General features: G+C 24.8%; 1 long non-coding RNA gene across 1 annotated transcript; it reads left to right on the top strand.

The window, feature by feature from the left end:
- Positions 1 to 6,912: 6,912 nt before the first annotated feature.
- On the top strand, positions 6,913 to 8,937 carry LOC149518931 (uncharacterized). The gene is made up of 3 exons (XR_016342367.1): positions 6,913 to 7,263; positions 7,384 to 7,478; positions 7,649 to 8,937. It is a non-coding gene; the product is annotated as an uncharacterized LOC149518931 (long non-coding RNA).
- The last annotated feature ends 23 nt before the right edge of the window (positions 8,938 to 8,960 follow it).

The raw sequence follows: 8,960 nt of genomic DNA, 5'->3' as shown, positions 1-8,960 counted from the left end.
TAGAAGAGACGTGGCTTGGAAGAGCAAAAATAGAAGTGCTATTTCTTTGCGCGTCCAATAAAGTTGAAACCAAGGATAAAAATGAGAATTTGAATGTAAACAAAGGGTTAAAATGGGAACAACATGTAATCTTTTTAAAAAAATGAAAGAACCGAAGATGTACGGTGCTTGATGGAACAGTTAAAACCGGCAACTACATGAAAAATCGCAGGGACGGGGAAGGAGCGTTTTTTAGCGGTATTAAGCGGTCCCGCAAATCTTTTGCGGCGTCAACGTCTTTTGAAGTTTCTCAGCGCGTTGTGGACCAGCGGTGGGGTTTGGATCATGGCTCCTTGGTTAACTCGATTACGATTTTGCCCTTGCTTTTTGTTGTGGATTTCAAAAAGGGAAGGCACGTGCAGAAGGCAGATTGGCGTCACTCTGCTTCCCGCCACGTGGTCTTTATGTACTTGTCAGGTAGCTTCCCATAGCACCTTTCCTTTTTTTTTTTTTTTTTTCGAGAAATTCCAATTTTTTTGGGGCTGTTTTGATCCGTTTATTAAATACTGCTAATAAAACAGCAAAATAAACAATTTTAAGAATATATATTTAATGAAACATTTCAACGATTAAAAACAGTGTATGTATATATATAAATGAATTTTAAGCATTAATACACAAATTTTTAAAATAAAATCAGTATTAAAATATAATTAATGTAAAATTTTTAAATTTTTTGCATTTATGAGTTGGGGGACTAGTTATGAAACCAACAAATGTAAGGACAAACCATTATTTTATAAAAGTAATAGGTCCACAACTATGTTTAAGAAAGTGGTTGCAAAAAAAAAATTTGTCATTAATTTTTGTACGATTTTTTGTAAAATATTAATTTTTTTAAATTTTGATAATTTTTATAAAAATAAAAATTTTTTATTATAGAATGAGACCTGAACCTTTTATTTAGTAATTAAGGAGGACAAATTGGGATTTAGGTTTGCAAAAAAAATATTAAAAAAAATTGTTGAGTTGTTTCTTAACTTTCAATAAATTTTGTTAGGGAGTGGGTAGAAATATGTTAGGTCACTAATTGCAAATAACAAAATAAAAAGATTAGTGCCTAAAGACATTCCTTCAACATGCATCCAAGTTTGGCCACTTCCTTAGATTTTCTTTCATAATAATAAAGATCCCCATACTCCTATGTTGACCTTGATGAGGAATAATACAATTTTATCTATTTATTAGTGAATAATTATAAATTAAAATGAAAATAAATAATATAATTAAACAGATAAAACAAATAATGATTGCTTTCAAAATATTAGTTTTTGATTTCATGTGGGTTGCAAATGAATATATGTCTTTTATTTGTTTTAAATTTTAATTATAATTATATATTAAACATGGATTGTATTTTTTTTTATTTTTTAATAATAACTATATGTTGAACAAAGAATTGCACATTGTACAAATAACTTACATTAATAAAGTGCATATTAAATAAAATTTTCATTCACATGTAAAGTTTATCCCATTTTCAAGAATATATCATATTAAACTTTGTTGATTTTAATTTTAATGTAACATTAAAACTTTAAAGATAAAGCAATTCAATGTAAACTTTAATTCTTTTTTTTTTTATTATACTATAAAAAAAGTCTATTTTTATTATCAAACAAATCCACTTAATGAAAAATTTTAATAAAATTATAATTTTTATTTATAAATTGGATAAAATTTGTTAACAACAAAAATATTGAAATGACAATTTAAAATATAATAAATAAACATATTTTAAAATAAAAATATTAATAACATAATTAATAGGCAATTTAAATTTTGTAAAAAATAATCATAAACTTAGATTTTTAATGCTAAATTATCAAACAAAATAACCAATATATAAATGAAATGGAAATGGACATAATTGAATAAATATTTAAGACACAATCGATGTAAATGGAAGAGAAATATTAAGATTATTATAATTATTATAACATTTCCCACACATTTGTATGTAACTTTTACTCTCACTTAACCTTGCAAGTTATGTTTGGTTAAAAAAACATGTTTTCACATGATAAACCCTTTGACAAGTGATCAATTGATCATTATCAAATAGCCAAAATTGATTAAAACTTGTAACTTGTTAATTTAAAACATTTTATATTATTTAAGGATGAAAAATGAAATTTATGAAAGCCATTAGGGTACATTAATTATGTAATTTAAAATACATTATCATAAAACAGTGAAATATGTTTTTCATGAAATATTTCATGTGGTGCTACTACTTGATATTGACCACAATTTTTTATTAAATTTTCTAAGAAATTTTTTTTTGTTTACAAAAATTATCATAAAATTAAGAATATGAAATGATATTATAAGTGTTGAAGATTTAAATTATGAAATTATTGGATGTTATTTTTTACAAATAATTACATAAATTAATTAAATTAAATCTTGACTTTTTAAAATATATATATTTTTTAGTGAAGCAATTGGGTCTTATTTTTCGTTGCACGCGCACAATATTTATCTAATGGTTTAAATTTCAATATTTAATTACTTATGAAACTAGATTTAATTAATTAAGCATGATTATGGTTATTTGTGATTTTAACTCTCAAAAATTTTTAATGAATAACTTTTTAATTAATAAAATTAAAATTTTAGTATTTTATCAAAAAATTACATACTTGTTGATGATTTATTTTTAAAGAGTAGCTAATATGTCTCATTTCATTTATGTCATCTCTTATAAAACATACCGCCCAACCTTGATGGTTGAATACAATTATATTTTTTAATTTTTTAATAAAAAAAGTTGTTCACAAATACATTAAAATATTAAATTTTTCGAAGTTTAAATCAATTATTATGAGATTCGTCGCCCAAATAATTAAAAAAGAAAAAAAAAAGAAACATGGAATGCAAGGTCAAAGGATATTTGAATTATTTACTATTAATATTCAATAAAATAAATTTGAAATTTGAACCAAAAAAAAAATTGTATCAATTTTCTTATCTCAAAATCATATATATCTTGACAAAGAAATTATTTTTTTATTGAAATAAATAAATTATTCAAAACTAGCCCCCGTCGACGATCTATAGCTTCAACTTTGTAATTGTGGATTGCTTAAAAATAAAAAAGGGCAGATCATGAAGCGTAAAGAAATGCAGCCCAAATTTTTCATGGAGTGGGTCAATTGGCTGATCCAGTTGCATGTAAAATAGTGGGCGATTTCCCCTCATGGAATCATGGACTAATCCTCGTGAAAAGTAAACTGTTCGACCGAAAAACGGCAACTGACCCAATCTCTCTCTCTCTCTCTCTCTCTCTCTCTATATATATATATATATATATATATATATAATACGACTGGAGGTATTTCAAGATTTTATCCGAATGTAATATCTTTTCGGAACGATGTTAAGGGTATTTATTCTCATTTGATGTGTTCAAGTTTGTATTTTTTAAATATTTTTCATAAAAATTAAATCATAATTTATTTAGATTATTCAAATTTAATAATTCATGCATTTATGTTATATAAAATATTAATAATTTATATATTAATATTATATTTTATACAAAAATTATATGTCGTAATTCGTATCGATATCAAAATATGAAATATATTTTTTAAATTTTATCAAATTCATATGTAATTGTTATTAAAATTTTAAATAATGTCAGATTTATATATATGTTCGTATTATTTTTATGTTGTATTATCATTTTGTGTTTTAAATTATCAACTCATTTATTATTATATATCAATACTAACTTTTTTACCCATACAATATACGGGAATTTTTATTAAATTTTTCATAATTTTAAATTTATTTTTTAATTATTTATCTAATATATAATTATATATTTATAAATACTAAGTTACATTTAAATGATAATTTATACATAATATATTATAAATGATATTGTTCATTTAAAAGAAGTCTAAATTTTTATAAATTTTCAAGAATTATAAATTTTTTTTTTCATTAAAAAATATTTCCTTCAATTTGTTTGTCAAATACTAAAAATTTTGCTATCGCTTTTTTCTTGTTTGATAAAAATTCAAAAATTTACAATTAAATAATTAAGATTAATAATTATTTTTATCATAATATTGATTAGGTGGTGTGTGTGTATATATATATATATATATATATATTTAATTGAACAACAAATCACAATTATTAATTTTATTATAATCATTTGCTTTTTATTAGTTTTTTTTTTTTTTTACATACTTCAAGTAATTATTACATAAATATATTGGACTAACAATTATTTTTGTATATGTCAACAAAATAAAGTTATTTTTTAGATAAAAGGGAAACAATAATTTTTTATGTTATGCTTAAAAACTTTTTTTTGAAATATTTGTTATTTTTAATCATTTTTAACATAATTGATAGTATTTTTTATGAGTTAGATATAATAGTAATCATTATTATTTTCGTATCATCCGTTGTTGACAAAAAAATTCAATAATAAAAAATATAGCAAAATAAAATAGAAAATATAAATTTACATATTAATTTATCAATATTAAATATATACAATAATAAAAGCAAATATGTTAATAAATTAACAGATAATAAAAACATTGAAGAAATAAATAAAACAAAAAAATATATAATACAAAAAGTTAATTATAATTAATTTTAAAAAAGTTATGAACTAAAGAGAAACAAATAAATTAACTAAATATATAATATAAAAATATTTGAATTAGAACATCAATAAAACAATATATTTGTTTTCAAAGCAAAAATGTATTTTTATCTAACTTTTTTATCAATATTCAAATGTCTCATATTTTAATATAAAGATGTAAAACTTTGATTACTTTAAAAATACATGTTTTATAGTCAATAATTTATTAACTTATCTAAAAATATTAAATTTAAATAATCTATTAAATAATTTTCAATTTTTGATAGATTTTTATTTGAATTTAAATAATTATCTAAAAATATTAAATTTAAATAATTTATTAAATAAAATTATTTGATGAAAAATAAAATTTTATTAAGTATATACATTTTAAACTGTTATTAAATTAAAAAAAAGATAAATTATGATTTAATATATTTGAATTAAAATCTTCTGTAAAAATTTAAATCTTAGATAGATTTTGATTTCAATTTAAATAATTATCCAAAATATTCAATTTAAATAATTTATTAAAATTTTTTATTTGATAAATAATATAATATAATATATTATCATATGTGTCATTAAAAGAAATTATCCAACTAACAATCCACATAAATAATTTTGATCATGTAACATTATATGTTGTAATATAATATATATATATATATATATCATCATCGCCTGAATGTATATAATGATTTAAACTGTTTTTTAAAATTAAGTTAATATGATCAAGGTCTTAGGATTGTTATATATTTTTTTGAAAGTTTTATTCAAGATAAATTTACTGACTTTGATAAAATTAAAAATAATGGTAGAAGTAAAATTAGTTATTGTATAAATAAAATTAAAATTAATAATAAAATATATATTTATATGTAAACGTAACAACGATAATGAAGTAAATTATAATGAGATAAAAAATTATTAATAACGTTAGATTAAAAATTATATATAATAAAAAAGATTAAGTTATTTAAAATTTATTCAAATTATTATTAATATATTAAATAACAAAACCTTAGTTAGCACAACTATTGGTTACATAAGCACCACCATTAAGGGTGCAACGTAATGCAAAGGGAGCCTAAGTTGTGTGAAGTAAAAAGCAACATAAATGGCGAAAAGAAGTGGCCTTAAACTATGCAGGGTGGGACAATGCAGGATATTAGATTGGCGGGTGAAAATTGTTTTGAGGGATCTTTCATTGTTCATACCTTTGAATCTAGTGGCCAAAGGTGTGCACCACAAACCCTTTTAAATATTTTTCTTCACGTTTTGGCTCTTTTCGTTTCATCACACAACCCCCCTCCACCCTTTTTCTTCACTCTTTGCTATAATATGAGACTGTTTTTAATATAAAAGAGATTGTAATAAAGAAAAAAATTACAGATAATAAAATTTAAAATTATTAAATAATATTTTTATTGATAATTATATAAATCAATTAAATTTAAATTTAAATTTAATGTGAGATTATTTTTATATTGTTTAGTTTTACTTTAATTTACAGCAAGTGAAATTAAAATTTCTCTTGTAAAAAGGAAATTATTTTTTTTCAATCATACAATCCAAAATTCCAATGAAAAAAAAAAAAAAAAAAAAGACAATCCAAAAACCAAACGAGAAAAGGATTCATTTGGATGGTAATTCTAATGGCTAGCCAACAAAGCTTAAACATCTAACTTCGTTGAAAAGCTCACGGTCCAGTCATGCGATTGTAACCCACTTACCAGGAGGCTCTGGGCCATGCAATCGGCGATCGTCGTGTCTTCCACACCCTCAATAAGAGCGTACGTAGTTGTTATTCTTAAGGCCAACAGCCGAAAACATGGAACAGATTATGGCGTGACAGCTCAGCACTCACAGATTTACTGCCCGCATAATTAAACAAATCATACTCGCTTTTAAATGCTGACACGTTTTCCCGCAATTTTGGAGGCTATCTAAATATTTATTACTAATATCTTATTTTTACTGGCAAAAAATTATTTATCATCTTATTTAAAATAACGAAAACGTTAACCGGTAATCTTACATTTTAAAAAGTAAAAAAATTTGATAAATAAGGGAAAAATATAATTTAACCTTTAAAATATATATTTTTCTTAATTTAATATTTATATAATATCATAATCTTTCACATTATCATTTTGAGTAACATAGGTAATCAACGGTATAAAATGTTTAACAGAAACAATATTTTAAATAATGAAATTTTTTTTATATAATTTAGGGTCAAATTGCAGATTAACCAAAAAAAACAAAAGTAGGAAACAAGTAGCGAGTACCGGGTTTACATACTCAAACGACTCATCGTTGTATTGTGTTCTTGGCAATTTCTTTCTCGCGGTTTCTCTGGGACATGGGAACAAAACGAGTCCAGCTTCTCTGATTTAGCTTCTTTTTTTAACAAAATCCTTTCCTTTTAATTTGATCCTTCTCTCCTTTAAATCACTGCATTGCTAACTTTCTTTCTCTCTGGTTCGATTTGAATGAATAACCATTTGCTGAATCGTTGAATTCAAATTCTGGTCAAGTTTTTTTCGCTCTGTGAGAGAATGCCGTCGAAGCGAAGAAAGGAGGAGTAAAAGGAAAGCAAATAGGTAAACTAGAATGCGAACGCTTTGCGACCTCTGCGTTTGTTCTTAACCTTGTATTTTTAAGCGTTGTACTTACATGCTTTTTATAAACCTAATTAATGTGGTGATTGCTTCATGTTTAAGGTGCAGGCCATGGATGTTTCAAGTGGCAATAATCATGACTCTGCAAGTGTGGTCCCTGTTGGGTCCTTGAAAGGAAAGCCTGAAAAATGAGCTAGGTATAACTACTATCCCGACTTAGATTATTCACTTGTTTAAAGCATTGCTAACATTTTGGTCCCAGATTTTTCTGTTTTATGGGCATTTCTTGATACTTTCATTATATATGCTCGTTACATATTTGAATGCATATGATCTAAAATTAATAAAATGTGCAAATAATTAATAGGATTGCCCAAGCAGGTTGGCTTCCTCTCAAATCACAAGGCCTTTTGCTCAAAGCACCGGTTATTATTGTCTGAGAGCTCATTCTGTGCTTTTGGTGATCTTTAATTGACTATAAGAAAGACAAAGAATGTGTCTCTAAAACAAGACATTGCTTGTGGTTACATTTTCTTGTCATTTTAGGTGGATTTTTTTGTTTGTTGCTTCCGAATTAGATTTGTTCTGAATGAACTTAGTAATTGTCAACCAATGTGAACTATGAACTGAGAAAGAAATTTCCTTCACTGTTGTCAATTTTGATGAAGTTAGAATGAAATTGTTGCTGCTATTAGATTGCATATTAGAAGACATGGATGAGATTCTATGTATTGCATATTAGAAGACATGGATGAGATTCTATGTTTCTGGTTTTTATCCTTGTAATTTAACCTTCCATGCAGTAGTACAGTTTTACATCTCAAGTTTTGTTGCTATCATGTCTGAGATTTTCTTATTAAATTACCTGACCATCATTCTTTCTACTCCATGGATGAACGATTCTTTGAAATTAGTTTTCTTATCAAATAAAGTTAAGGGCTTGTTGTTGTTGTCAGATATGTCTTCCTTTCCCATGGGTTAGGCTCTTTCTATTCCATTCCTTACACAAAAATGAGAATTGTTGTGACATTTATATTTGTTCGAATGTCGTTGCAATTTAAATTTCTTGAACATTGTTGCTGGTGATCAGAAACACAAGTTGACATCAAATTTCAAGTGAACAATATAAGAATATCTAAGGCAAATATGTTCACTTTGAAAGGTAAAATCCCCACTTGCTCGTCGTGAATTATGCTTTTTTGGGGGGTTAGGATTTTGGGGATGAAAAACAGAGCAAGCAGTGACAGACCATAATAGGAGGATTAAATAGAGACCTAAATCATTTTTGTGGTCATCATTCTAAATGGCATTTTTTTTATGAAATTGTCAAGATTTGACTCATGATTACTTTAACTCTTAGCATTTGTGGGAAATAAATTTTTTTTTTTTTTTGTGACAAACGATACCAGCTGAAAATGGTGACTTGAGTTTTGCTTACCAATTCAATTGATTTTAGACATAATAACATGCAATGAGAGTATCCAATAAAATCCCAAAATTTTTCAGATATGTTGGAATCCAAAAAGATAAGAGGAATATTATGAGAAGCAAAGTTATAGTTCAATATCTTCAGTTCAATTCTAACGTGTAGAGATGGAGAATGGGCAATTCCTTCTTTATTTCTTACTTCACAACAACTCGTTAGCTTGGACTCAGTACTAATTTTTGAAGACGATAGA

The sequence above is a fragment of the Durio zibethinus genome, chromosome 5 (assembly GCF_047325235.1).
Source record: "Durio zibethinus cultivar Kanyao isolate XHJ-2024 chromosome 5, ASM4732523v1, whole genome shotgun sequence".
NCBI classification, from domain to species: Eukaryota; Viridiplantae; Streptophyta; class Magnoliopsida; order Malvales; family Malvaceae; genus Durio; species Durio zibethinus.
This window is presented reverse-complemented; position numbering and strand designations above follow the sequence as displayed.